This window comes from Canis lupus, chromosome 5 (assembly GCF_048164855.1).
Source record: "Canis lupus baileyi chromosome 5, mCanLup2.hap1, whole genome shotgun sequence".
Lineage (NCBI taxonomy): Eukaryota > Metazoa > Chordata > Mammalia > Carnivora > Canidae > Canis > Canis lupus.
The window spans coordinates 77,702,386-77,729,227 of record NC_132842.1 but is presented as its reverse complement, the minus strand read 5'-3'; the positions used below and the strand labels follow the sequence as shown (position 1 = coordinate 77,729,227).

Sequence of the window (26,842 nt, the reverse complement as noted above, 5' to 3'; positions counted from 1 at the left end):
CACCCAACAAGTGCTCCCCAAGCGCTTGGTGGTTGAACCAACACCAATGCATTATAGTCGACAGAGGGAACATGGCTCGCTGGCCGAGCCCCAAGTAGTACCGCCTTGACTGCCAGCATGGGCATGCCACTCTATGGTGTCCAAAAGCACGTTCATTTCCATGACTGCAGGTAGACACTTCTAGTCTTTCTGTTTTATAAGGGGGAAGGTGAGGTCCAGAGAGGTGAAGTATCTTGTCCAAGGTCACACAGCAAGTTTAAAAAGGCCGTGTTGGGATTTGGATGTAGCCCTAGTATAAACTCTGGGACTTCTGGAAATCAGGAAGAGAATTTGGCTTTTCCTGTGTTCTTCACCTGTGGCCCCTGGGCTGGCCCATTGGGACACTAGCCCGAGGGCTGGTCCTGAGTTTGTTTGGCCAGGACGTGTGTGCACATACATGAAGGAAAAGGTGGCGGCCTCACCCTGCTGCTCTGGAGAAGGTTTCTGGTGGCTGCAACTCCTGATTTGTGTAGGGCGCAGGCTGCCCAAGGTGCATCTGGGTCTCCGCCTGCCTAACTGCCGCCTACCTCCTCTCCTTGTTCCAGGCAGGTGGGGACCGTGTGCTAGGGCTTGCCGGGGCATCCACATGCAGGTACGCTCCTCCCCGCTGGAATCTTCCTGTGGTGGGGAGTGGGGGGTAGGCACTGACTAATTCTATACAAATTGGCTAATATTCCAAAGAATGCCATTCTGTAAGAAAGTAAATATTTAAATACTCGAGGCAGGCCCTCTCCGCCCCCGCAGCCCGGCCCTGCCACCTGCCAAACGCTGGCAGAGCCTCTGGGAGGCGTCTTGGGGCTGCACACCTGGTGGCCTCTCACAGAGCTCTGCATCCTCCTAGACTGGATGGGGGGGGGCAGGGGGCTGGTGCATGTGCCTCCTGAAGCAGGACCCCAGGGCACCATGCTGATGCCCCACTGGGCAGGGGTTGTCCACGAGGGCAGGGGAAGCTTGGTGGCCTAGGAATTAGGAACCCTAGTCTGAGTGCTTTGCTGTGTCCCCTTGAACACTATGCATCAGCTCTTTAGGCTGAAGTTTTCCCATGTGTAGTAGAGGGTGTACAGGGGTCCGAGTAAGTTCATTCCCTGGGCTTGCTGGGCTCCATCTCAAACCCACTGAAGCAGAATCTGAGGGGGACAAGGCCCAGGACAATGTGTGTAACCAAGGCTCGTGGCGAGCACCAATGCAGCTGGTCCAGAGCCCTCTGGCTATTCCGGGGTCACTGAGGGCTCTATTCATGGGCTTCTTTCAGCTCTGGCTGGGGGGAAGGATGCGTGTGCAAAGGGGGCAGCCTGAGCAAGGCCAGGGAGCCTGGTGAGCTTCTGGGAAGTTGGTGGGAGAATGGGTGGGGGATGGGGGTGCTGGTGGAAGGAGGGTGGGACAGGTAGGCCAATGGTGAAGGGCCTCACCCTGTCTTCATCTGAGCTCGTGACGCCTTCTTGGGGGCCTAGCTCAAGGCCCGAAAGGCTTTCTTCATCTCAGCCTCACTCTTGGGCCACCTGCTTCCTTTCCTGTCTGAACGCTAGGGCACTGATGGTCTCCCTCGGGTTTAGGGATACACTTTGCGTTGCTTTATGCATCTCGTAAGGGACGACGGCCTGCCTTCCCTTTGTTGAGCACTGTGTGTCAGGCCCTGCACTAGCTACTCCTCTGGTATGATCTTACTTTCTTTCCACAGGAGCCCCATGAGGTGGGTTGTGTTACTGCTACATGACAGAAAGGTAAACCGAGGCACAGAGAGGTTACATAGCTTGCCCAGGAGCACTCAGTGAGGCCATTTGGCACCACGGCTCGATTCTGGGTCTTCCAACCCCATGGCCTGGGCTCAGACCCACCATCTCCATGGTCTTTGATGAGTCCCCTCCAGGGAGGAATTGTGGTGGCTCTTCCCTCTGGGCCCTCAGCACTCAGTACATGGGTCATGTGGTATAGACCCTGCCCAGTGCCAACCATTATGGGTCTGCTGTGAATGTTAGATAATCATCCTCATTTACAGATGAGGAAACTGAGGCACAGAAAATCACTTGGCTCATCCAAAGTTCTAGAACAGGCAAGTGGCAGAAATGGTTGTTCCATTGGGTCTCCCAAAAGTAGACCCTGAGTCATGAATTTGATGAAAACAGTTTGCCTGGGAGGTGACTTCCAGAAGTATAGGTAGGCCAATCTGGAAGTGAGAGAGGAAGGGAAACAAGCTGACAAAGGGCATGTTAAAAAGCAGATGGGTGCTGTGGGCAGATGGGGCCGGGTCCCCCTGGGGACCTGTGGGAGAGTGTGGCACATGCCTTGGAGCTCCAAGGAGCAAGTGGGGAGGCACTGGGGTACTTGTCCTGATTCCCATCTGTGTGGCTGAAGGCTGTTCCAGGCCCTCTGGACCCAGCAAGTTCCTGTGGCTGGGGACGCAGCGTCACAGGTGTTGAGAAACTCACAGGATGGTGAATTCCTGAAGGGCGCAGGTTGGGTGCTAGCAGCCTCTGCTGCAGAAGTGTTCGTAACTGGCTTTTCAGAACCTAAATCCATCTGATCATCTATCTGTCCATGCGTCTGTGCATCTCTGTTTATCATCCATCTGTCCATCCATCTGTCTGTCATTCATACATCATCCCCTGAGTCCTCTTGGCTGCTGCTTACCATCCTAGGCCCTAGGGGTCCAGAGATGCCTGCATTCCAAAGTCCCTTCCTCTCTGCAAAGGGGCAGTGTTTCTGGTAGCTGCTCTGATGTGACCAGGTATAGTGGGAGCAGCACCCTGTGGCCACCAGCACCCTGCTTTCCCATTCTGGGCTCGTGGCCCTCCAGCCCCATGGAGGCTCCCAGAGGTAGCCTGTGCCTCTGTCATTCCTGGAAGCCCGTGGGAGGAACCACAGCCCCCAATCACAGATTGGCTGCTGACAACCCTAGGGCGCCTTCTATCCTGTCCTGATGCTAGTGGGGGCTCTGTGCCTGGCTCTCCCGCCAGGCCAGCTCATGGGGACAGGGGCCTGGTTCAGGCTGAGGACACCCACTGGGTCTTTAAAGGCTGGGCAGCCTTGAGGAACTGAGCAGGGCTATGGGTGCTACTGGCACCAGGTTCCCTCTCTGTTATCTCAGTGCCTGCGGAAGCCACTTGCTTAGACAAAGTTTGCCCCGGGCTCATATCCTGGTCCTTCAATACTATCATCATCGTCGCCTGGGTGGAGGCGGGCTGAATGGCTCTTTCCCTCCCAAGCAGCTGCAGTTCGAGAGCCCATGCCACATGAACGCGATGGAGGGTCCAGGAAGCACAAGTAGCCCCCAAAGGCCACAGCTGTCACCTGGCAGATGGAGCACAAGTTTGGAGTAGGACAGACCTGGGTTCTGGTCTCGGCTTTGCTCTTTCCCTGCTGTGTGACCCTGGGTGAGTTACCTCACCTTTCTGAGCTGCTCAGTTTCCTCATCAGTGGATAGGGAGGAATAAGCACCTGTCCTGCCGGGAGGATAGAACAAAAGTCGGAGATGGGACAAGATGTGCAAAGGGCCATGTGCCTTGTGCCTGGTTCATAGATGCTCCCTGAATAAGTGGAGAGGAATAAAAAGACTCAGATTATGTGTATGCATTTTGAGGCATGGAGGCGCTGATTATTAGCCGGTGGTGTTTAACCAGGACGATGGCCTCTTCCCTGCCTGGAGAGACTCGTATGAGCCCGGCCTGGTGGCTTTCAGATTTGGGGGCACAGATTTCTTTCTCCAAGGGAAGCAGTACATTGGATTTCAACACAGAGAGCTGCTAACCATGGACTTGGTCCCATAAGAGCTGAGTGGGTGTTTTATCTCTTAGACCACCCCCTTGCCCTTTGCTGGCAACCCCTAAGGCATTTGTGAGGACCCCTAAAGCCCCCAGGAAGCACAGCTGAGAGCTCCTGGGGTCCCAGTCCTTAGAAGGAAGTATGGAATGGAAAGGAGAGACAGCTTGGAGGACATTAGAAGGGGGTCCCCAGGCCTGACTCTGAATGTGGGAGCCAGTGAGTGTTTCATGCACGGAGGGCTGGGGCCTGGTGGCCACGGTCATTCCTGCTCACTGCCGTCCTTTCCTCCCCCTCTCCTGGGCTGTCTTTACTCAGCCAGCTTCCTGCTGTCCCCCAGGGGCTAGGGGCACTTGTGGGTCATCTCTGGGTTTTGTAATGATGACATGGAAACTGCCAGGTTGTGTTGGGGAGTGACGCATTGCTCAGTTCTGAGTCCCTGTCAGGAAGAACGTCCCTTCACCCCCCTCTGGCTCTTTCTCCAACTGCAGCCCCCCTGGAGCTCCCCCCGCCACCCCGTCTAAAGTTCCTATCACAACACCCACAGCCAAGGCCCAGAGAAGGGATGAGACCTGGCCAAGGGTGCACAGCCCCTCGATGCTGTGGCTGGGTTTGGGGGCAAAAGGCTAGGTCTGCGTTGGCAAAGGAAGGCCTGGCTGCTGGGTTGGAGACCCAAACAGACTTGGTCCCAGGTCTTGAGGATCTTTGGGGCAGGGGTCTAATAATGTGGGCACCAGGGAGCACATCTGGGGAGGGTACATCTGCTCATTCCACGTCACTGAGTCCTGCTGTCTGCCGGGTCCTATGCTCAGGGTTGAGGACTCAGAAATGGGACATTTCTATTGTGGGGGAGCCTGTGGGGGGCGGGCTCCAGAGCCTGGGTCAGGGCCAGACTCCCTGCTGCCTCCCTGCTGGGCCGCGGGACTATGGGAGCATCACGTGAGCTCTGTGCCTCTGTGTTCTCGCCTGTCTGGGGCAGTTGTTGGGGGAGGACCTCCTAGTGTTCCCTGGAGGCCGTGGACCTGGGTGAGGTCCCCGGCATGGGGCCATGCCCAGGTAAGCTGTCTAGAGGGGCTGGCTGGCGTGGTTGTTAGTGTGGCTATGATCATCATCTGCCATGGGCTGGACACTTTGAATGTCACCTGAGTGTTCCCCCACGACTCTGAGAGGTGGGTTACAGAGGGGGAAGCTGAGGCTGGGAGGTACCACGTTCCAGGTCACATAGCCAGGAGGTGACTGGGCAGGGTCTGACTATGTCTGCCGCACCTGGCTGGCTACCCGGTGCCACCTCCCACCTCAGCAGAGACGGAGGAGGGCAGATCTACCCTTGCTGGGCCGCCCCGGGCCCACTGGGTGCGCCTCTCCCTTCAGGCCCAGCCAGGGTTCCCAGCCCCCATGATGGATGGGTCTGGGGATGTTTCCTTCCAGGGCCGCTGCCAAGGCCAAGGCCCTGCCAGGGTTCCCCCCTCCCCAGCCTTCGGTCCCCCTCCCCCATCACTTTCCCCAGGGGGCCATACTGTGACTGACTGCCTGGGCCTGCCTGCCCCTCCTTCCTCATAGCTCACATTCCTCCAGAAGCTTCTCCCCCAGGCTGGCGGGCGGGTCAGCACCTCCCTGTGCACAGCCCTCCCCTCCCACTCTGCTGCCAGGTCTTGGCGGTGGGTCCCAGGGCTCCCCTGGCTTCTCAGTCTCATCCAGGATCTGCAGGGCTCTCCTGATCCATCCCGGGAGCCTCCCGCAGCTTCTTGGGCCCAGCACTTAGCCCAGAAGAATGGAGGCCCAATGCTTGAGTCAAAGGCGTGAGAGAGGAAAACGCAAATGGGCAAGTGGAACGTTCTTCCAACCCTGCCGGGAAGGCATCTGCCTCTTTGGTCAGTGTGGAAGGTCCATCCCCACCCAGGATGCTCACCATTCAATGGACAGACCTTGCCAAGCCTTAGTTTCCTCATCTGAAAAATGGGTTCACAAACGCCTACCTCACAGGGTCATGAGATTCTATGAACCTTACCTGGTGTCTTCACAGAGAACCGTATCCTTGAGGAAACGGTGGGAGCTTGCCAAGAGGACAGGAAAGCCAGAAAGGCATTCCCAGCAGAGGGAAGGGCTCATGGCAGAGGCAGAGCGGTGGGACACAGTATGAAGAGCAAAAATCCACGATGGGCTGGAGGTGGCTTGCATTGGCTTGCTTGAGCTGCTGGTTAAATGTGCAGGTATTTGCACACTGGTTGTTAGGCGTAGCTATCACTAAAAATTAAATTATATGCACTTACAATTAAACAAATTGCATTACCAAGAAAAAGTAAACTTCAAAGCTGATTACTTGCTAGTTGTCTAATGGTTACCTGTCCTCTGAAGTCGGCTTGCTTCTATCTGTGGGGTAGAAACACCGTGTAACAGAACGTGCCTTCCCTTCCCCCAGCCTCGTGTTCAGAGGGGCACTCAGCTTGCAGAGTGTCTATGCCGTGGACGTGGGCCCGGGGTGCAAAGCACAGCCACAGCCTGTCGGTGGTGGTTCACCAGGTCACACCACTGGATGATATTCAGCGACAGCTTCCGTGAGCCCGGTATCCGGGTGGCATCAGGCTCTGCGGGCATCGTGCCGTCAGCGTCATCCTGGAAGGTCGGCCCTGTTAGCACCCAGGGAGTTAGGTTATCTGCTCCGTCTAGAACAAGCAGCAGAGCAGGAGGGTTCCGGTGAGGGGGGTCCAGTGAGGGGTGGCTGGGGATGTTCCAGGTCCTGACCCTTCCCTTGTCCCCCTCTCCCCACAATGGAGGCTGGACTTGACATTTGAAGAGATGGAGGCAAAAGGAGCCTTAGGAGTCCCTCTGACTCAGCTCTGCCTCCAGCCTCCCAGCTGGGAGACGAGGGGCCCACGAAGCCCGAGAGCATGGGGACGGCTGTGCCTGGCCCTCCCTGTGGGACTGCCTTCGGGGTGTCACCTGCTTGCCTGCCATGACCCTGGTCAGCTCTTAGCCTCCCTGGCTCAGATGGTGCCAGTCTGGGCTCCGGCGCTGGCCCGGGAAGGAGCCACTCTGAGGAGTGCCTGCCAGGCTGCATTTCGCAACCATCCTGGGCTGCAGCTTGGCTGGTTTGTAAATACATGTGTTTTTGGCACCTTCTCCCCATTAGGCAGTGTAATTGCCCAGCACCATTCAAGGCTGACAAGTCCTTAATGGGGCTCAGCCCATGTGGTGCCCAGCCCAGGGGCTCCCGCAATGGGGCCAGTGGCTCCCTCCCTGAGGTTCTTGGATGGGAGTGGGGAACCCAGGGGCCTCTGACCCTTAGGGAGCCCCCATTGTGTACAGGAGACTCCACTCTGAGAGGTGGTGTAGGGTAGTGGGCTGTGAGTTCACTCAGCTGTGTGGCCTGGACTGGTGATGGTACCTCTCTGAGCTTCGGGTTCCTCATCGCGGCACCGTAGCAGCTCTTTCTGTTGTTTTGGGGAGGGTGGAATGAGGCACCATCTGCAAAAAGTTCAGGAAGGATCATGCATGTACCTAGAGAGCATTCCCGTTCCCATTTTGCAGATGAGGAAACTGAGGCACAGAGGAGGGGAACCACAGCCTGAGGTCCTGTGGCCCCTTGGCCAGGGCTTTTTCTATGCCAGGTTGCAGACACCCTCTTCACAGCTGTGGGGCTGAAAACTGTTTTGGAGGAGGAACAGGGGGGCATTTTCATTATTTGCATTCACCCAGCATCTAACAAGCCGCATCTCCAAGCTCTTTGAATGGCTTCCAGTCCACGTGGAAGCCAGCACAGATCAGGGGCTCAGAGAGGTTACACAGCGGGGAAGGGCTAGTCCTATAGGTGAAGGGTAGGACACCCCGAAACCGGGGTTCGACAGACCCAGATTATGGCTTTGCTGAGGGATTTGGGCAGGTGACATCGTTTCTCTGGGCCTCTCTGTTTCCCTTGGAGTTGACCATGTGCCAGGCAAAGAGTGAAATGAGGGTCCACCAGAGGGAATGGTGGGATAGAGCAGGAGGGATTTGGGAGCCTGGGTGGGTCAGGGTGTGTGTCCCTTTCTTTTTACAGATAGTTTTTATCTATCTATGTATCTATCTATCTATGTATCTATCTATCTATATTTGAGAGAGAGTGAGCGTGCATGAGTGGGGGGCGGGGCAGAGGGAGAAGCAGACTCCCCACTGAGCAGGGAGCCCAACGTGGGTCTTGATCGCAGGATCCCAAGATCATGACCTGAGCCTAAGGCAAATGCTTAACCTACTGAGCACCCCCGGGCGCCACAGGGTGCGTGTCCCTTGACCCCGCCAGGCCCACAGACACTATCGCCCATGCAATGGTGTAGCCCAAGCTCAGCTGCGTGTAGCTCTGGAGAGGCCTTTCTGCACACAGCTGTACACGCCTGCAGTCACATGGCTGCCTGAGTGCCCGTGCACATATGCACATGCTGCCAGTGAGTAGAGGTGTGCCCCAGTTCCATGCGGACCCCTGCACACACACACACACACACACACACACATGCTCATATGAATGATCACGTGTGTACCTGGGCGTACACACAGCCTTCCCTGACCCCAGCAACATATACCACCAGGTGACAGTTGATTTGGCCCCTCCTTCACCCCCTCCTTCACTCCCTTGTTCCCCAAAAGATTTCCAGGGAAACGAAGTAAGAGAGAAAGGAGACATCAGAGAGGGTTCAGAAAGAGAAGAGGCTTCTGGGAAGTCTTTGTATTTCAAGCAAGGGTTCAATTTAGTCTTCGAGTTCCCTAGTGGCCAAGGTAAAAAGGGATAAGTGGGCTTTTTATCCTACTTCCGTGGAAGGATTGCCACCAGGACCAAGTAAGATCTTGCACGTGGAAGCACTTTGCAGATCAGTGTCTAGTCTCATGGCTGGGACCCAACCTCAGGCCTTAGCTCCATGTGCAGGCCCGAAGGCCTCCCCAGCAATTCCTCGCTCTGTGATGGATGCACAGGTGGTGCCAGGCCTTCGTTCAAGCTCTTCCCTCTGCCAGAACACCTGGCTCCCTGCCACTCAGGAGTGTTGCCTCCTCCCAGACCATGCCAGGCTGGGGCTGGGCCCTCCTCTAGGCTCCTGCGATTCCATCACATACCCCACTGGATTAGAACCTCCATTTATGTGTACCTTCCCTTGCCAGACCCCTTGAGGGCAGGGGTGGGGGCCCTGTTTTTGGCATCCCTAATTCCTGGCACAGAGTTAGTGCCCAGGAGGGGTTTGCTGAATGAATACATGCTGGTAATGAGCCCAGAGCCTGTCCTGTGATCTCCACCTGTCCCTGTTGGGGCAGAGTGCCTGGGGTTCTGGGCGTCGTGTCCCCAGGAGCCCTGGCTCTGCGGGGCCTGTCCTTGTCTTCCCTGGAGGTAGGTCCTGACCCCAGACATCTCCTACCTCCCTGAGCTGTCTAGGCAGGGAGAGAGCTGGAGCCTCGAACTTTCTGGGGCTTTGACTATAGGGGGGTGGCCAGGGCCAGATTAGGGCAGGAGATTGCTGCTGACTGGCCCCTCTGTTCAGTCATTTGTCTGTTCATTCATTTGGTTGCTGGATTTTTTTGGATTCTTTTTTTTTAAAAAAAGATTTTATTTATTTATTCATGTGAGACACAAGGAGAGAGGCAAAAACTTAGGCAGAGGGAGAAGCAGGCTCCCCGCTGAGCAGGGAGCCCAATGCTGGACTCGATCCTGAACCCGGGATCATGCCCTGAGCCAAAGGCAGATGCCTAACCACTAAGCCACCCAGGTGCCCCTGGTTGCTGAATTCTTTACCTGCTTTCGCTATTTACTCTTGTCCTTGTCTCAAGCACCCTCGTAAAGAAGGAGTTGTTTTATCTCCATTGTACAGATGTGTAAGCCGAGACCCAAAGGGCAAGTGCTTTCCCAGTTTGTAAGAGGTGGTTGGTGGGCCTGGAGGGATGTGTCTGACCTGGTGGGCCTGGAGGGATGTGTCCGACCTCTGAGTGCTCACAGCCTGAGGGGTAGTCAAGAGGAAGGGGAAAACCACTGGGCAGGCCCTGCGGGGTGATGGCAATTAGAGGAGGAGACACTAGTGAGTATGGAGGTCCCAAGGCATCTTTGAGAGCGCACCTCACTCCACACTCACTGGTCCCTGGCCCGCTGGCACCCCGGGTGCTCAGGGTACCCAATCTCCTAGGCACACCACAGCCTCACCCCTTCACACGTGCTCACGCTTGGGATCCTGCACTCATGCCTTAGACCCCGGCAGGTGCATACTTCTGATCCCTCCCCCCTTTCCTCAAGGCCCTGCCACCCCAGATCCACTCCCACCCTCAAGCTGGCACACCTGTCCTCACCCGCGTGTCCACACACATCACTGGTGCCCTCCCCTTGAGGAGACACTCTCGAGATATAGGGCCCATGTCTCCTCCCGAGTCACACACCCAGGAACCCCTCACTGGTGGCCACCACCCGGAGGGCCCTGGGCAACTCGGGCACCAGGCTGGTTCCCCTCAGGTGGGGCAGGGGTTTCCAGCTGCTTGGGCTTGGCCCAGGTTGCAGACACGGCCCTGGCCCGGGGTGCGGGGCTGGGTAGCAGCTGTGTGGCCGAGCCAGGATGCTTGTGCCAGGATGCTTGCACCTGGGCTGACCTGCCTGGGGCTGGTGCCAGCCTAGGGAGGGCAGTTCTTGCCCGATGGGGGACCCCAGCCTCACACCCCTGGAGTGCTGGGGAAGCCCGAGGGCGGGCACGGTGGGCAGGCATGGGCCAGACCCATCTCTGTAATTGCAAATTCCAGTTTCCCATGTGATCTTGGCTGGCATGTCCTGAACCTCAGCTTACCTCTTTGTAAAATGAGTATGATGACAACACTCCCTGTGTGGTGGTGGAAGAACGAAATAAGACTCTGTGAAATCCAGAGCTTAGCTTTCCTGCTGAGCCGGCACCCCGTTTCTCTTCTCCCTCAGCTGGAGGCTGACTCCCTCCCCTGCCCTCATATGTTCTTTTTAAAAAACAATTCTATTGAGCTATAATTCACGTACCGATAATTTTTTTTAAAGCACACAATTTTTTAAAAATTTATTTATTTATTTATTTATTTATTTATTTATTTATTTATTTATTTGAGAGAGAGAGAGAGAGCACAAGCAGGAGGGGGGAGAGAGAGAGCATCCCAAGCAGACTTCCCACTGAGCAGGGAGCCCAATGCAGGGCTGTATCCCACGACCCTGGGGTCATGACCTGAGCTGAAATCAAGAGGCGGACGCTTCACCGACTGAGCCACCCAGGCACTCAATTTAATGGCTTTCACTATCTTCAGAGATAGTGCCACCATCGCCACAGTCACTTTTAGGACATTCTCATCACCGCCACAAGGAACCTCGTCTCCTCCACCCCCTTCGCTCCCAGCGCCTCGCTCCGGCCCTGAGCAACTACTAATTTACATTCTATCTCTATAGATGTGCCTATTCTGGACGTTTTGTGTAAGTGGAATCATATAATATGTGCTCTTACGTGGCTGGCATCTTTCACTGAGCTTAATGTTTTCCAGATTTATCCATGTTGTAGTCTGCCTCAGGGCCTCCTTCTTATGGGTACCGTATGGATGTACCGCATTTTGTTTACCCTCTCACCTGCTGATGGCCGTGTGGGTGGTTTCCAGGTTTTGGCTACCGTGAAGAGCACTGTTATGAATACTGAGCCCTTACTTTCCACTTGATTATGCCTGACTTGATCGTTTTAGCCTCTGACCTCTGAACCAAGTTAGGAGGCAGGAAGGCCAGTCATGGAGGACAGTTAGACAAGCAGGGACTCTGTATATCAACGGGATTCTGGAGGCTGGGGGGGAAGGGGTAGCTAGCCGAGGGGGTGGGACCTCCTCATTTGTTCCCACTCGCATCCACACCTCCCTTCCCTGTTCTCTCTCCTATCCATTTGACAGTGACAGTCAGGGGCAACATGATGCCAGGAACTTTGCACACTGAGTAGCAACGGATCCTAAAACAAACAAGTAAAACCAAACAGTGAAGCAGATGCTATATGCACACCCAGTTTGCAGATGAGGAAGCTGAGGTTTAGGGAGTTGAAGTGACTTCCCCAAGTCATGCAAATGCTGGGGCAGAATTTGAACACAGGTCCTTGGAGAATGGGACATGATTCCCTCCTCCTTCCTGCGTTTCCTTCCTTCTTGGGTCTCAGTTCTGCCCCAATGCCATGTTTCAGTTCAATTCGATTCAATTTGATTCTATTCGATTTGATTCAATTCAGTTCCATTCCATTCCATTCCATTCCATTCCATTCCATTCCATTCCATTCCATTCCATTCCATTCCATTTCTCTGTGTCCAGGCATGTGCCAGGCAGAGCTAAGGAGAGGGTAAGGGCAGGACCTTGGTGAGACTTATTATGTGCCAACCCTGGCTTGGGCCCCAGGATCCAGATCTGAACATGACACCATCCCTGGAGGCTGGAAGTCAAGCTGGGGGAGGGGAGCAGACCAAGGCGGGGTTGGCACGGAAGGCCTGGTGACAGAGAGAGGGATGGGTGGGACCCTGACCCTACTGGGGCTAGGGAGTAGAGGCAAGCTTCCTGGGGTGGCAGTACTTCAGCTCGGTCTGGACAGCTCCTGGGGAAGGTATTCCTGGCAGAGGGAACAGCATGGCAGAGCCATGGAAAAGAGAGGAAAAAAAGAACAGAGTGGCTTGGCCTCCTGGAGTGGTTCTGTGGGTGGAGCCCAAGGCTGATGTGAGGGTGATATTTAGAGATGGAGGGGCCGGACCCTGAAGGCCTGGCCTGCTCAGTAAAGAAGTGTGGACCTTGTATGGGCTGTGGAGAAACACTGAAGCGTCTAGAAGGGAGAGTAACACGCATTTGAGAAGCTGCTCTGGGGTGGAAATGGGGAGAGCTGAGGCAGGGATGGGGTGAGCAGCGGGGGTTCCTGGCAGGGGTGCAGTAGGTCAAGGTGGCTGTGGCAGGAGCAGGTGCTGACCTGGACCTGGTGTGAGGACAGACGTCGGTCGAGGATTGGAAAAAATCCAGGGGGTGAACCCACAGGGTTGGACACATAGGAGCCCAGAATCCTGGGGCCGGGGAAGATCCCAGGGTTTGCGGACCAATGTTAGCCAGGGAGCCCTCTGTTCAGGTGAGCTCTTCCACAGAAACCCGGTGTCTCATGCAACCACGTGGGTGGATCTGCAGACACAGCTGAGCACAGGAGGCAGGTGGGTGGGTGCCAGCTTGGAGGATCGATGGGAACCTTCTACGGGGTTGAAAATGTTCCAGTCTTCATTGTGGTGGTTACCTGGCTACAGAGACTTTTCAAGACTCCTCAAACTGTCTAAGACCTGTGTGTTTTCCCGGGTGGAAATCATAGCTTATGAAGTGCATTCGGTAGCTGGAGACTGGGGTGGTCAAGGGTGGGAGTGGACTCTGCACCCTCGGGCCACCTGTTGCACACCTCTCATGGCAGCCCAGGAGGGCCCAGCTCTGCCAGAAAGGCCTGAGCCTTCAGCCCCGGGGTCCTTCACCATGGCTCCCAGGGTGCTCCCCACACCACCCCCCAGCAGCACCCACCTGCTCTGCTCAGGCTACTGTCTGCAGGAGGAACCCCAGGCCATCCCTCTTGCAAATCCCGAATTAATGAATCCCAGGAATCTGCTGCCTGTGAACAGCCACTTCTTTGGGGTTTTGGTAAGAACGACAGGGATTAGGGCCCCGCAGGCGGGGCACCTCCTCCGGGGGGCTCGGTTTTCACCCCAGGAGAAATCTGAACTGCCCCCCCGCCCCCACCCTCGCATCCCCTTTGCATCAATCCCTTGTTCGTACAAGAGGCATTATCTATCTAATCCCTACCCGCCCTGGCTGGCTCCCCCTTGGGTGGGGGCAGGCGTAGGTGGGGCCCATGCGGTCCCCCCTCCTGGCTGCTTTTGGCCCTGGGTGCCCAGAGGTGTCCCCTCCTCACTCCTTCCGGCCAAGGGGGCTGGACCATGGGGAGAGGTGGGACTGGCAGGCTGTGGATGGGCTCTGAGTACCAGGCCCAGCCAGCAGCTCCCTGAGCACACGTCTTGGGGTTCGGGAAGTGGGCTGGCATGAATAAATCGGGCAGGTGACTGGTATCTCTGTCCCTGCCCCCCTGCCCATACTTAGTTCTGAAGGGGCGGCAGTACCAAGGGCTGGTGAGATGACACCAGCTTGGACCAGATGCGCTGCTGACAAACACTTGTAGAACCCCTGCAGGGGCCGGGGTCAGACAGGCCTGACTCTGGTTCCAGACTCCCCCACCCACTGCTCTGTGACATTGGGCAGTTTCCTTCTCTATAAATTGAGAATAATGAGAGTGTTTTCCCCCAAAGGGTGGGGGTGGGGGACATAAATGCAAAATAGAGCTCTTGGAGTAAATGCAAATAAACGGTGGTGGTTTAGTTTATTAATTAATTGTGCGGGACGCAGCTGCCTCTCTACATGCCTACTGATGCCCCCACCTCAGGCAGACACCTGTTTGGATGTGTTCACCTGGCTTGGCCGAGGTGCACCAGCCTCGGGAGATCCCTTAACATTGTACCATGAGGGAGGGAGCTTGTTCCCTGGTCACTTGAATGAAGACTATGGTGTCTCCTTGCTGGCTGTGACCGCTGTGTGTGGGGTCCCTGACAGCCTAGGGAGGATACGAGAGTGGGTGTTAGGTGTGGCAGGATGTGAGGCAGGCGGGGGTCAAGGGGAGGGAAGAGGGAGTTGGTACCCACACAGCCTCAGCCAGTGGCACACTTTTGCCAAAGGCTCTTCCCAGCTGTGTCCCCAGGGATGATGGGAAAGGACCCTTTGGGATGAAGCCAAAGGGCCAGGTGGCTCTGATCTCCCTGTCCGTGGCCACTTGGTGGCCAGGGTGGCTGGGTGGGCAGATCTGGGGAAAAGATGGTGAGCTGGGCCTTGCAAGGACTCCTTAGCTTCTGGGAGTTCAGAAGAGATGACCCAGGGTGGTCTTCACTGAAAGCTCCTGGTCCGCCCTCCACTCTTGCTAGTGTGGGGAGGCCTGCCTGCAGCTCTGGAAGCCCCTGGAAGTTCTCGTATCCTTCTGCAAGAGTCCTGACCCCAGCCACAGGAAGAGGGCTAGAAGCTCTCCTCCTCTCTAACCCTCTTCTTCAGCCAGAGACCTGATGATGCCAATGCTTGGAGCCCGGCTCTCTGGCTTCTGTGCTCAGGACAAGCCAGCCACTAGGGGTTTGGTCCTAGGGCTTCCTCCTCCTTGCTTGTGACCTTAGCATCCTGTCCCTTGGGGTGGGGGGTGCCACTCAATTGCTGAAGTCCCCTTCAGCTTGGCTGTGTGAGAAGGGCTCCATGATTTGAGCTCTTCTTTATCCATCTAGGTCCCCTGCTCTGGAGCATGGAGCCCAGGAGAGAGGATACTCGCTGGGTAGATACTGAGCAGAGAGTCAGGAGGCCTCTTTGGGGCCTCAGTTTCTTACCTGTGGAAAGAGGAGGCTGGGCCCTCTCAGCAGGGGAGCTAGGCCCATCAGGGGTCGGGTGCAGGAAGGGAGGGGAGGGAGGAGGGTGGCTGGGCGGGGCAGGGCAGGAGTGGCCCTCACCCGGGGGGGGCTCACAAAAGAGCCATGTGTCCTCCATGGGCAGTGCCGGGCCGGCCGGGCGGCTGCTCTAGGGCTGGGGATTTGGCTTCGGAGCGAGGCTTTATTATGTTTCCTTTTTAATTACGATGGTCTTGGCTCCTACAAGAGCAGCTTTTGTTGGGGCAGCTTAGGGGAGGGAGGGCGGCAGGGCTGGCCAGTCTGGGGCTGGAGGGGCTCCACAGGGAGGGGCAGTGTTCAGAACCCCCTCTCGGTTCCCTGGGAAGGGGGGTGCGGGGCATCAGGGAGAGAGGACAGCTCTGGTTTGGTGTTGGAGGCCAGCGAGGGAAGCTGAGTTTGAGCCCCATTTGGACATGCGACATTGTGGGTACCTGACGGCCCCACCCCATAGATGGCCCCTGGGAATCTCAAATTCTATCTCAACCCCCCTAAACTGCCTCACATTCTGGGTTCTCCATCTCAGCGAATTCATTCTTTCAACAAACATTTATTGACCACCTATCATGTGCTGGATCCCACTCTAGGTGCGTGGGGTACACCAGGGAGCAAACAGACCTACATGTCCTGTCCTTGGGGCGCTGACCCACTAGTGCTTTTCTATTCATGTGTTTGCCCCCACAGCCTCCAGGGAGGGGAGATTTTGCTGTGAGCCTGCCCAGTACTCAGGACAAAGCTGGACACACAGAAGGCTCTTAGGAAAAGTTTCCTTACTGCAGAGGGAAAGAACCTTCTGGAAGGCAGGTGGAGCTGGGGGTGCTTGGGTCCAGAGAAAGGTGTGGAAGGAGACTCACGGGCTGCTAACACCAGGAGTGGGGAAGAGATGGCTAACTTGCCTTCCTGCATCTGGTATGACGCTGGGCCACTTGTCCCAAAATGCATCTGTTATTTTGTGTTTTGAACAAGCAGATAAGAAAATCTTCAAATCAAAAAGAGGTTAAATAAACAAATACGGTAACAACAACAAAACCCCCCAGCATGAGTTTTTTAAAAATTGCATTCTTCAGGGGCGTCTGTGTGGCTCAGCCGGTTGCATGTCTGCCTTGGTCTCAGGTCATCATCCCAGGGTCATTGGGGGGGACTCTCTGCTCAGCAGGGAGCCTCCTTTTCCCTCTCCCTCTGCCTGGCGCTCCCCCTGCTTGTGGTTTCTCTCTCTGTCAAATAATTTTTTTTTGTCAAATAAATTTTTAAAAAATCTAAAAAAAAATTGCATTCATCTTTTTTTCTCCCTAAAAAGTAAAGCATGTAAATTTTGGACTCCGACTTCCGCTGTTTCCCAGATGTGTGACCTCGGGCAAGTCACTTTGCTTCCCTGAGTCTGAATTTCCAAACCATCTGTAACCTTACAGGGTCGCATGGGGCAATGACTGAATTTGGGGGTATTGATACTGCATTCAAGCCCCTGGAGTAGGGGTGAGGCTTGCGGAGGGTAGGAGCTCTTCACTACGGGACTGTCCCAGCTCCCACCCACCGCAGACACCTGTACCCCTGAAGCTCTGGGGCCCTAGCCCTGTAATGCAGGGGTGTCCTCGAGGCTAGTTGCCTTCACGCTGTGGCCTCCTGCTTTCTCCCCAGGTGACTTCTCACCTGGGATTCCAACTACTTCCTGGGCCTTGGGAACAGTCAGGACTGGGCGCTCTAGTCCATTGGACCTGGACTCTCCAGCCCCTTTCTAGCTAGGTTCTCTGAACAGCAGGGGCCAGGCATTGCTGAGTCTTGAGTCTCAGGGAACTGGAAGGCAGCTCAGGCTTGCAAACAGAAGTCACACCCCTACAGGGCTGGTCCGGGGGAAGGGAGAAGGTCCCTTGGGGCCCACCCATAATTCCACCTCCCTGGTCCAGGGTGGGGATCTCCAGAAAATCTTTCTTGGACCACTCTAAATAAAATAGCACCACCCCTTCTCCTGCTGGCTCCCAGATCCCATTGGCCCATTGTTACGTGGGCTACGAACGTGGGCTCTGGAGCCCGGCCAGCCTGGGCCAGAGTTTGCTGATCGTGGACTGTGGACTTCTTGGAGATGGGGCCTTTTATCTGGTCGCTGCTGTATCACAGCCCCAAGCACTTTCCCCATGGTACAGACGGCCAAACCCGGGCTCAGAGAGGGCAACTGGCTCTCTGGCCACCACACAGCAGATCCTCGGCCGCACAGGAACTTTTAAATTGGTCTCTCTGGAGTGCTCCCCTTGTCAGTAGTCACACACACACTCCTCACCCTTCCCCGAGCTCTAGACACTCAGGTCCCCACAGCCTCCAAAATAGGCTGGTCCTCCGGAGGGAGGCCGTGATTTAAGGCTGGGCCCAAGCGCTGACGCGTGAGAGGGGAGCAGGTGGAAGCAATGCGAGGGGGAGCGCTTCCCGCCCTGCCAGGCGCCCCATCTGGACAGGGAGGCTGCAACATGATCTGTGGGCCGGAGAGCTGGGCTATTTTGGGGGTGGCACCGGAGGCCCAGGCATCATGACTGGGGGAAGGGGTGTCTCTTGCCCCTGCTGCAGGCATAGGATGTAGGCCCTGGACCGTAGGCCGTTCCAGAAGGTCAGGACAAGCGCAGGGAGTGGGAACCTCCTCCTGGTGCTTGCTGAGAAGCTTTGGCAGGTGGGGCAGGGGTCCGTAGAGAAAGTTTTTCTTGCTCAAGGGGCTGGAGGCTCCAGGGCCACATGTGTGGACTGAGGAATCACCAACCAGCCTTGGGCCCAAGTTGGGTGCTTGTCCTAACCCTGCAACCATCTCGCTGTGTGACCTTGGGCACGTCGCTCTCTCTCTCTGGGCCTCAGTGGTATTATTGGGAGATCTCTGGTCCTATCCAGCTCTGGGCTTCCATCATCTTGGCGACAAAGAAGGAGAGCCTCATGCTCTAAGGTTCTAGAGACAGAGGGGATGGTTAAAATATTTTAAGATCAACGGAAGAATTCTAACTTTCTAAGACTAGGGATAAGAAGAATAATTCAAATGCTCTGGGTTGTAGGGGGGATGATTAGGTAGCTAAGACTCCAGTCACTAGGTGGTCCAGAAGGCATGTGTGCCTCCAGAGCACAGCCCAGAGGAGTGCAGGGCCCCGGGAGTGGGGGGACGTGGGGATAGCAGGGTCAGCGGAGGCCAGTTGGTTTCTGGAAGTCACAACTGGCACAGATGGGCCCTACGGGCTGGCCCATTCTGGTGCTGAGCTGAGGCCAGGAAACCAGCTGATGCTGCTGCCTGCCCCGGCTTTTCTGCCAGGACCCACCCAGCTGCCGTTGGGCTGCCGCTTTGGGGTAGTGCCCGCCAGAGGCGCAGAGTGAGAGCGTTAGCATGGACATGGGAGCCCCTAGGGACGGCCGGGCTCCTGCCCCTCCCTTGTAGCCTTCTGGGTGGGTGCTGGCTGCCTTCCCGGGGGTCACCTGGACCCCAGGAAAAGTCTCCTTGGGCCTGTGATCTCACTGAATGTCGTTGAGTCAGGGCTTCTGGGAGAAGGGGAGAGTGGTCTGGCCTGGGTGAGATCTGGGGTGGTGGTATGGGGGAGAGGCCCCAAGGTTGCCCAGCCCACCCCTGTCCCATGCCCCAGGCACATGACCCACATGACCCTTCTGGAACCCCTACTTCTTTATCTGTAAGATGGGGATGACATTCCTGCATTAAGTGAGCTGAACAGAGGACCATGGCTCGCAGACCCAATGTTCATGGGACCCTGCAGGGTAGAGATGGGGGCAACCTATGGGGAGGGAAGGGGGACTTGCCAGCTGAGGTGCCTCAGAACCGTGACCTCCAGTGCCTCCCATGCGGCAGGGCCAGGCCTCAGCCCTTCTGTCTTGTCAAGGCCTGGGACTCGGTCCGGAGGCCCCACAGCTGCCTTTCCCTTTGGTGAAAACTCCCCACTAACCAGTCCATGAGGAGCTGGCTGTGGGGCTGGGTCTAAGCAGCCGATTGAAGATACGATTCTTGGATCTGCCGTGTGGGGCAGACCCACCAGGAGAAACACTTGGAAATCTTCAAGTGGTTCTGAGACCCTGAGAAGTAGGAGGGGACTGCTGAGCCCCGGCATGTCCTGGGGCACATTCAGGTGTGCATGCATGTGTGTGTGTGTGTGTACACAGGAGTGCTATCTTAACTCACTGCATATAATTCTTCTTTTTTTTTTTGCTTCTAGAAGAGGAGGTCTGGAAGGGGCAGAGGGAGAGGGAGAGAGAGAATCTTAAGCAGGCTCTACACCCAGTGCGGAGCCCTATGCAGGGCTCCATCTTCTGACCCTGAGATCATGACCTGAGGGTGACTCCTGAAACCAAGAGTCAGATGCTCAATCAACTGAGCCCCCAGGAGCCCCTGACTGCCTATCATTCTTACCCTATCACCTATCTGTAGTGTCTTTAAATGTAATCTGTCGGGCTTCATAAAGGGTTTGATGCAGCTCTAAGAAATATTTTAATTTGAATAAATAGTATAAAACAATCAGAAGTTTCTATAGTGGGAACTTTTGAAACCTTTGGATTGGGCCTCCTGGCACCATGGGAAATGGAATTGTGAGCAAGTCACTCTACCTTTCTGAGCCTCAGTGTTCACATCTGGAAGTTGGGGAGAGTGGTTTGTGCCTCGTGATGTTAAGGTTGTGGGAGGTGGTATTTGGGAAGAGCCTGGCTTGGCACTTGGCATGTGGACCATGTCCCTGCTGAGGGTCGGGGTCCTCAGAGATGCTTCCTGCAGTTTCTACTTGACTTATGTCGGGGACGAGCCATCCAGATAGGCTCCTCCCAGGAGGTGTGGCTTTTGGAGCTGTTCTAAGGGTTCAGGTGGGAGCCCCTGGAGATAAGGCCCAGAGGAGGAGCAGGGCAGGAGACTCCTGGGTGGGGAGCTCTGGGGAGGTCCAGGAGTTGCTGGCCTGGCCCTGAGGAGTATGTGGGGAGCAAGAGGATGGGCTTGCTGGGTTCTGTCTGAAAACAGGGAGCAGGATGGAGGGGTGACACATGCGTGATCCCCACTTTCACAGGTATGAAAGCTGTGGCCCACAGAGGGCTCTCGGGTAGCTAGTCACCCTGTGGCCCCACAGAGATGGGGAGGGCTTTCAGCTTGTGGTGTATTGGGCTTTGTCATAGCAAAATTGGAATAAAAAATCCCCAGTTAAAGATTAAAAACAGTAATCTTTTTTTTAGACTTTACTTATTCACAAGAGACACACAGAGAGAGGCAGAGACACAGGCAGAGGGAGAAGCAGGCTCCATGCAGGGAGCCCAACATGGGACTCAATCCTAGGACCCCGGGATCACGCCCTGAGCCAAAGGCAGACGCTCAACTGCTGAGCCACCCAGGCATCTCTAAAAACAATAGTCTTAAAAAGAAGGAAATGCAGATGAGGCAGCCAAAGCGACTGGCCTGGGGTGGCAAGGCCAGGACAGGAGCAGGACTGAGCAGGAGTGGGATCGGGGGTTCCCATCTCTGCGCCCACGATGCTTCTCCTCCTTGGGGCGCCACCCCCCAGCGCCTCCTCCCTGATGCTCTCAGCCTTTATTGGGTCCTTAACGGGCTCTCCGAGACCTGGCACCTGCCACCTTTTCTGTTCTAATTAAAGGCGGATGCTCTGGGGGGCGGACGGGGGTAGCGTGCGGGGGGCTCTGGCTCGTGGCCACCCTGGGCGACACATTCCTGGCTCCTGACTCACAGAGAAATGTCTTCGTGTCTCCTCGGCACTTTCGGACCTTGCAGCTGTGGCCACATTCCTCCTCCCTCTCCACCCCCCTCTGGCCGGAGCTGCCCCGGACGTTGCGGACCCATCCCAGGCTGTGGAGACTGAGGCCCCGCGGGGTGGGTTTCCCAGCTGTGCCAGGGCAGAGTCAGGGGAAGGGGAGAACCTTTCATGTGGGGTGTGCTTTTGCCCTCACCTCGGCTTAGGGCAGTGAATCTCAACCGGGGGTGTGAGGGGCAAGACGTCTGGAGACATTTTGGGTTGTTACAACCGTGTGTGTGTGTGTGTGTGTGTGAGAGAGAGACACACTGTCCTCTTGGCACCGAGATGGTAAAGGCCAGTAGCTAAACTTCCTATACTGAACAACTAAACTTCCTATACTGATACCCCCCACGAGAAAATTAGCTGGCACCCAATGTCAGTAACCCCAAACCTGAGGAATCCAGGCCTAGGGCTAGAGCAGCGGCTTGGGGCCCCCATTCTGCACTTTCTCCTTAAGCCTCTCGCTGTGGTGAACCCCCGAACTGGATGCTGGAGACCCAAGACGGCCCCATGTCTAATCCTGGTGCTCAGGACCTGCTTCCTCCGCCCCCGACCAGTGTGAGAGGCAGACAGGGGCCCGGCTCCTTCCCGACCCCCAGAGCAGGGGAGCCCAGAGAGGAGCCAGCAGGCATCTTCTGCTTGAAGAAGGATCCGTGACGCTGAGGAAGGTGTTGGGGGGACAAGCTGTGTCCTCCTCTGGCCAGCGCCGAACTGAAACCTCTAACTCTCAGGGCCCCTTGGGCTCTCACGAGCCAAGCTTCTCTTTATTTATTTATTTTTAAAGATTTTATTTATTTATCCATGAGAGACACACAGAGAGAGACAGAGACACGGGCAGAGGGAGAAGCTGGCTCTCTGCGGGGAGCCCCATGTGTGGACTCGATCCCAGGACCCCGGGATCATGCCCTGATCCAGAGGCAGACGCTCAACCACTGCACCACCCAGGCGCCCCACAAGCCAAGTTCTAGACTGGATTTCTACCCAGTGTGGTGGGGGGCCTGGCGCACCAACCAAGGGTGGGCAAGCCAGGCTGCTCAGACCTGTCGCCTGGTTTTTTAAGAACGTTCCCTACCACACACTCACGTCCGCTCGTTTACAGATCGTCTGTGGCTCCATCGACGGTTGTGTCATTGTGACACCGTGTGGCCCTCAAACCCTGAAAATAGAATAGTTTCCCTTTCAGGCCTAAGTCGCTGCCAGCTGGGGGCTGACAGGAGGGCCTCTATCGGGGGGTGGCGGGGGGATATCCTAAGGGTGGTCAGGCTCTCACACTGGTTCCTCCCTAGAGCCTCAGTGTCCCCACGTGTAAGCGGCAGTCTGTGTACAAGCCTGTACACCCGTGCTGAGGCCCGGGGTGCCCGTGCATGAGGAGAGAAAGTCTCGTGCCCGGGCCAGCAGCCTGAGCCCGGCTATTTATGGGTTTCCGCCGGGAGGGGGGCCCCAGGCTGCGGGCCGTGTCTGACCTGAATTCTTACACTTACAGGAAATTAGAGCCCTTGGAAGCAGGTGCGCTGGTGATCCCAGCACTCGGGTGGCCGAGAGGGTGATGTGGCTGAGGCAACAGGCTGGGGGGCGGGTGTGGACTGGCCGACTGACGCAGGAGGAGCCGGTCCGGAGGGGCCAGGGCTCCCATCTCGCCTTACTGCCGTCATGAGAGGAAAATAGAATGGGTACTCCCATGCACTGGGTTCTTGCTCTGTGCTTTGCGTGGGTTTGCTTCATCTTCATAACATGCCTATGAGGTATGCTTATTGGCTCCATTTTACAGACGGGGAAACGGAGGCTCTGGGAGGTTGACTCACTTCCCGGTGAGCATAGAACAGGTGTTGGAGTCAGGAAAGACTGTCTAATTCCCATTCTCAGATCCTGTTATCAATACCGCTGCCTTTGGGGAATGAGGGGGGTCTCCAAGAAAATTCCAGAAGTTCTGTGGGTTTTGGCAGTTTCCTGCTGAGGTGGCAGTGGGCACATAGCAGTGTGGGGGCAGAGTCAGGGTGTGTGATGGTCCCGTCCTGGGGATGACGTGGGAGGGCGAGTGGCTGGCATCTTGGGGACTAGTTGTGTGCTTCAGTGAGTGCTGGGGGTGGCTCAGGGACGGCCAAATGTTCGCAGGTCAGGACAGTAGCCTGGGAAAGATGGAGTGATGGGATCTGCCCTGATGCCAGGTGGGCCGCAGGTGCCCTGCCTGTCCACCTGCCTGAAGTGGGAATGAGAAGGCAGGTGTGAGAGATCGAGTGTGTCCAGGGTGTGTGTGTGACACTGGCTCTGACTCGAAAGAGGATGTGGTGATGTGAATACCTGTGTGACACTGCGGATGTGAGAGATGGTGAGTATGATTGTTTGAACATCTGGGGTTTTACGGGGGCAGATCAGGCCTGGTGTGGCCAAAAATGTATTCAGTTTTGGGGATTTCCTTTGTGAAAAATAATACAAATTGTGAATGCTAAAAACTGTGAAATGAGTAAAGAAACCACAACAAATTACGATGGTTTTTAAAGTTGACAGATACCACAAACATGACCAAATCCAGAAAATATCATAATATTTTTATTAATGAACTTCCTGGCACACTCCTGTCTTGCCGATTTCCCTACCTCTTTTTGGCTTTGACCATCATGTGAACTCATTGCTAGGCCCTTGCAGGGTCTTGGAAGGAGCCCACAGCTTAAGCCTTGGGATGCGTGAGTCTGTGTGGGGAACGTGTGCGTGTGTGTGTGTGTGTAAGGGTCTGACCAAGTGTGAGGTTGAGAGTGAGAAATGGGGAGTGAGGTTTTCATAGCAGAATGGATCAATGAATATTTGTTGACTGAGTAAAAGAGAGGCTCGTGTATGTGGGTAAATGTGTGTAGGGTACATACATGTGTGTTTAAGCCCGTGTGTGCACACGTGTGACTGTGTGGGTGTGTGGTTATATCAACGAGGAAGGAGTGAGTGTGAATCTGTGTGAGGTTCCTTGGGCATCTTTTGTTTGGCCTTCTGGCTTTGGGGAACCTCTCCTGTCTGTGCTCTGTCCACGCTGTTCCCCACCCAGGGGCAGAGGGGCACAGACACGCTGTCGCATTTGGTCCAGGCCTTTTGGGGACAGGCTTGGCGTGCGGAATTCACAGTTCCTTCCCCTGTCCTGCCTCCCTTCCTCCCACTAGGAAATGTTGGTAATTCAATCCACGGAGAGACTCAGTGTCCTGGGGAGAGGTTGGCATGGGCTGTGTGTGCATGTGTGGGTCTGTGTGTGTGTGTGAGAAAGAGCATGTGTATGTGTGAGAAAGTGTGTGTATGAGAGTGAGGATGTGAGTGTGCATGAGTGTGAGAGACTGTGAGTGTGTAAGACTGTGTGTATGTAAGAGTGAGAGTGTGTATGAGAGAGTGAAAGACTGTGTGAGAGAGTGTGAATGTGTAAGACTGTGTATGTGAGAGTAAGAATGTGTGTGGGAGCCCGAGAGACTGAGTGAGTGTGAGTGTGTAAGACTGTGTGTGTGAGAGTGAGAACGTGTGTGGGAGAGTGTGTATATGTGTGAGTGTGAGACTGTGTGAATGAGAAAGTGTGAGTGTGTAAGACTGTGTGTATGTGAGAATGAGAATGTGTGTGGGAGTGTGAGAGACTGTGTGAGTGAGAGTGTGTGTGTAAGTCTGTGTATGTGAGTGTGTGTGTCTATGTGAGTGTGAGAGAGTGTGAATGTGTAAGACTGTATGTGAGACTGAGAATGTGTGTGGGAGAGTGTGTATATGTGAGTGTGTGAGACTGTGTGAATGAAAAAGTGAGTGTGTAAGACTATGTGAGAGTGAGAATGTATGTGAGTGTGTGAGAGTGTATATGTGAGTGTGAGTGAGTGTGTAAGGCTGAGCGTGAGAACGTGTATGGGAGAGTGTGTATATGAGTGTGAGAGTATGTGAGTGTATGTGAGAGTGTGCGAGGTGTGTGTGGGAGTGTGAAAGTGTGTGCGGCAGACTGTGTGTGTGTGGGGGGTGTGGGAGAGAGTATGTGCGTGAGAGAGAGTGTGGGTGAGAGAGCGTTCCGCAGCATGGGAGCCACCCAAGGAGCATGCTATGCTGTTCCCGTCCTTCCTGGTTCGTGGGGAGAAACTGAGGCTCGGGGAGGGGCGGGGGTGTGTCCGGACCAGTTAGCGGCACCAGGCGGCCCAGAGCCCCTCTCCGGGCGGGGGCTCCCGTGGGCGGGCCGGGCGGGGCGGAGGAAGGGGCCGAGGCTGCTTGGCTGAGAAGCATCATCCCTGACCTGGAGGGGCTTCCAGAGAAGGGGGCGGATGCGGGGTGTCGTAGGGGTGCCGCGAGGGCTCCCGGGCGGCGCTGGGGGGCTGGGGCCGCTGCAGATCCGAGCCTGCCGTCCGTGGGGTGAGGGATGGCTTGGCCGCCAAGGAGGCTGCACGCGCTCTGGGCAAGAGCTGGGTCTGATGGGCTGGGGAGACAGGGTTGCCGAGTGGAGGCCCCCCCAGCTGTGGCCTTCGTCACTGCTCACCGCCTCCGCATGAGCTTCCCCCCAAGACAGGTGGACCCAGCCATAGCCAAGAGAGGCCGTGCGCAGGAGCTGCTCTCCCCTCCGGTAGCTTCCTTCCAGTGTGGCAGGCGGCAGGCCGGCTGGGGTCCAGGCGCGGAGCTAGGCCGCCCGGGTTCAAGTGCTGATCCAACTGGTGCTGCGCCTTAACCTCTCTGCGCGCCCGAGTCCTCACAAGGGCAGGACGGCGGGACAACCGTAGAGAGTTGTCACGAAGCATCCAGGTGTCGGGGCCTTGCGCCGTAAGGCCGTGGCTGTGACAGCTGTTACTGTACTTAGAGCAACCACACCCAGACAGAGAGATTTCTTCTCACTGAGCCACCCGGGAGGGCTTCCCGCAGAAGGCAGCAGCCTGGTGCCACGAGAAGGCTGGCTTGGGGTGAGACCGGATCGGGCCCGCAGCTTGGTCCCCTGGCCGTGTGCGCCGGGGGAGTCACGGGCCTCTAGGAGCCTCGGTTTCTCCCCTGTGAGGAACGGGAGTGCGGTAACCATAGCCGACAGCCCTGAGCTTCCTACACCTCCAACACGAGGCCAGTGCTGGGGCCTCACCCAATCCCCACCCAGTCCCGTATCCACCCCTGAGGGAGGCGGGACTATTTCAGGGACAGACAGAAGGCTCTGGAGGCGAGGTCGCTTGCCTGGAAGGGCGGAGCCCGGACTGACTTCGGGTGAGCTTGGCCGTTAATGGGTTCCTGACCCCTCTGTGCAATGGCGATGAGTATTGAGCAGGGTCGAACCAGTTTGTACAAAAGGAGCAGGTTCTCCAGGGGGAGCCTAGGGGAGAGGGGACCCCAGCGGAAGCCTCAGGTTGAGCAAAAGCAGGGAGGTGGGCTTCTAATTAGTCCCCCGGGGAACAGAGCTACCTGTGGCCCGGGGTCTTTGGGAAAGACCTAGAATCGGGAACCATGGTAGAATAGAAACTTCAGACGTGTGGTAGGCCCTGTTCAAGCTACTCCATAAAAGGAGCAGCCCTGGGGCCTGTGTGAGTGGCCCCCGGCCCCCACCCCAGTCCACCCCGTCCGGGCCTGCTCCTGGCTCTGGGACCTGACAGCACTCTGCATCCCCGGGGTCCTTGCTCTCTGGCTTCCGGTTGGGTCCAGCCAGCAGGGGGAGGGGAGGAGGGTGGGTAGGAGCAGGAAGGGGGGCCTGCTCCCTCCCTGCGGCCTCCCTCCCAGGGGCTGGCCTTAGTCCTCTGCAGCTCTCCACATGGTGTGTTGCCCCAGTCCTGGCACCCGCCTGGGGCAGACGGGTGCTAACAGCTCCCCACTGTTGCCAGTTGGGCACCACACCATCCCCTGCTGGATGGGAATGGACCCACTCCTCTGAAACCCCTCTTCTG

The 26,842-nt window shown here is 56.2% G+C and overlaps 1 long non-coding RNA gene across 6 annotated transcripts in view; it reads left to right on the top strand.

The window, feature by feature from the left end:
• The window catches only part of LOC140634245 (uncharacterized), an 82,397-nt gene that overhangs the window by 50,897 nt on the left and 4,658 nt on the right, over positions 1 to 26,842 (top strand). For 3 of the 6 annotated variants that reach the window (XR_012031764.1, XR_012031759.1, XR_012031763.1), the window contains exons 5-6: positions 3,243 to 3,410; positions 6,215 to 6,415. The exons of 1 other annotated variant lie outside the window; for it this stretch is intronic. This is a non-coding gene — a long non-coding RNA (uncharacterized lncRNA). The remainder of the gene's footprint in view (positions 1 to 3,242; positions 3,411 to 6,214; positions 6,416 to 26,842) is intronic. 2 more of the 6 variants (XR_012031761.1, XR_012031762.1) reach the window with 2 other exon arrangements.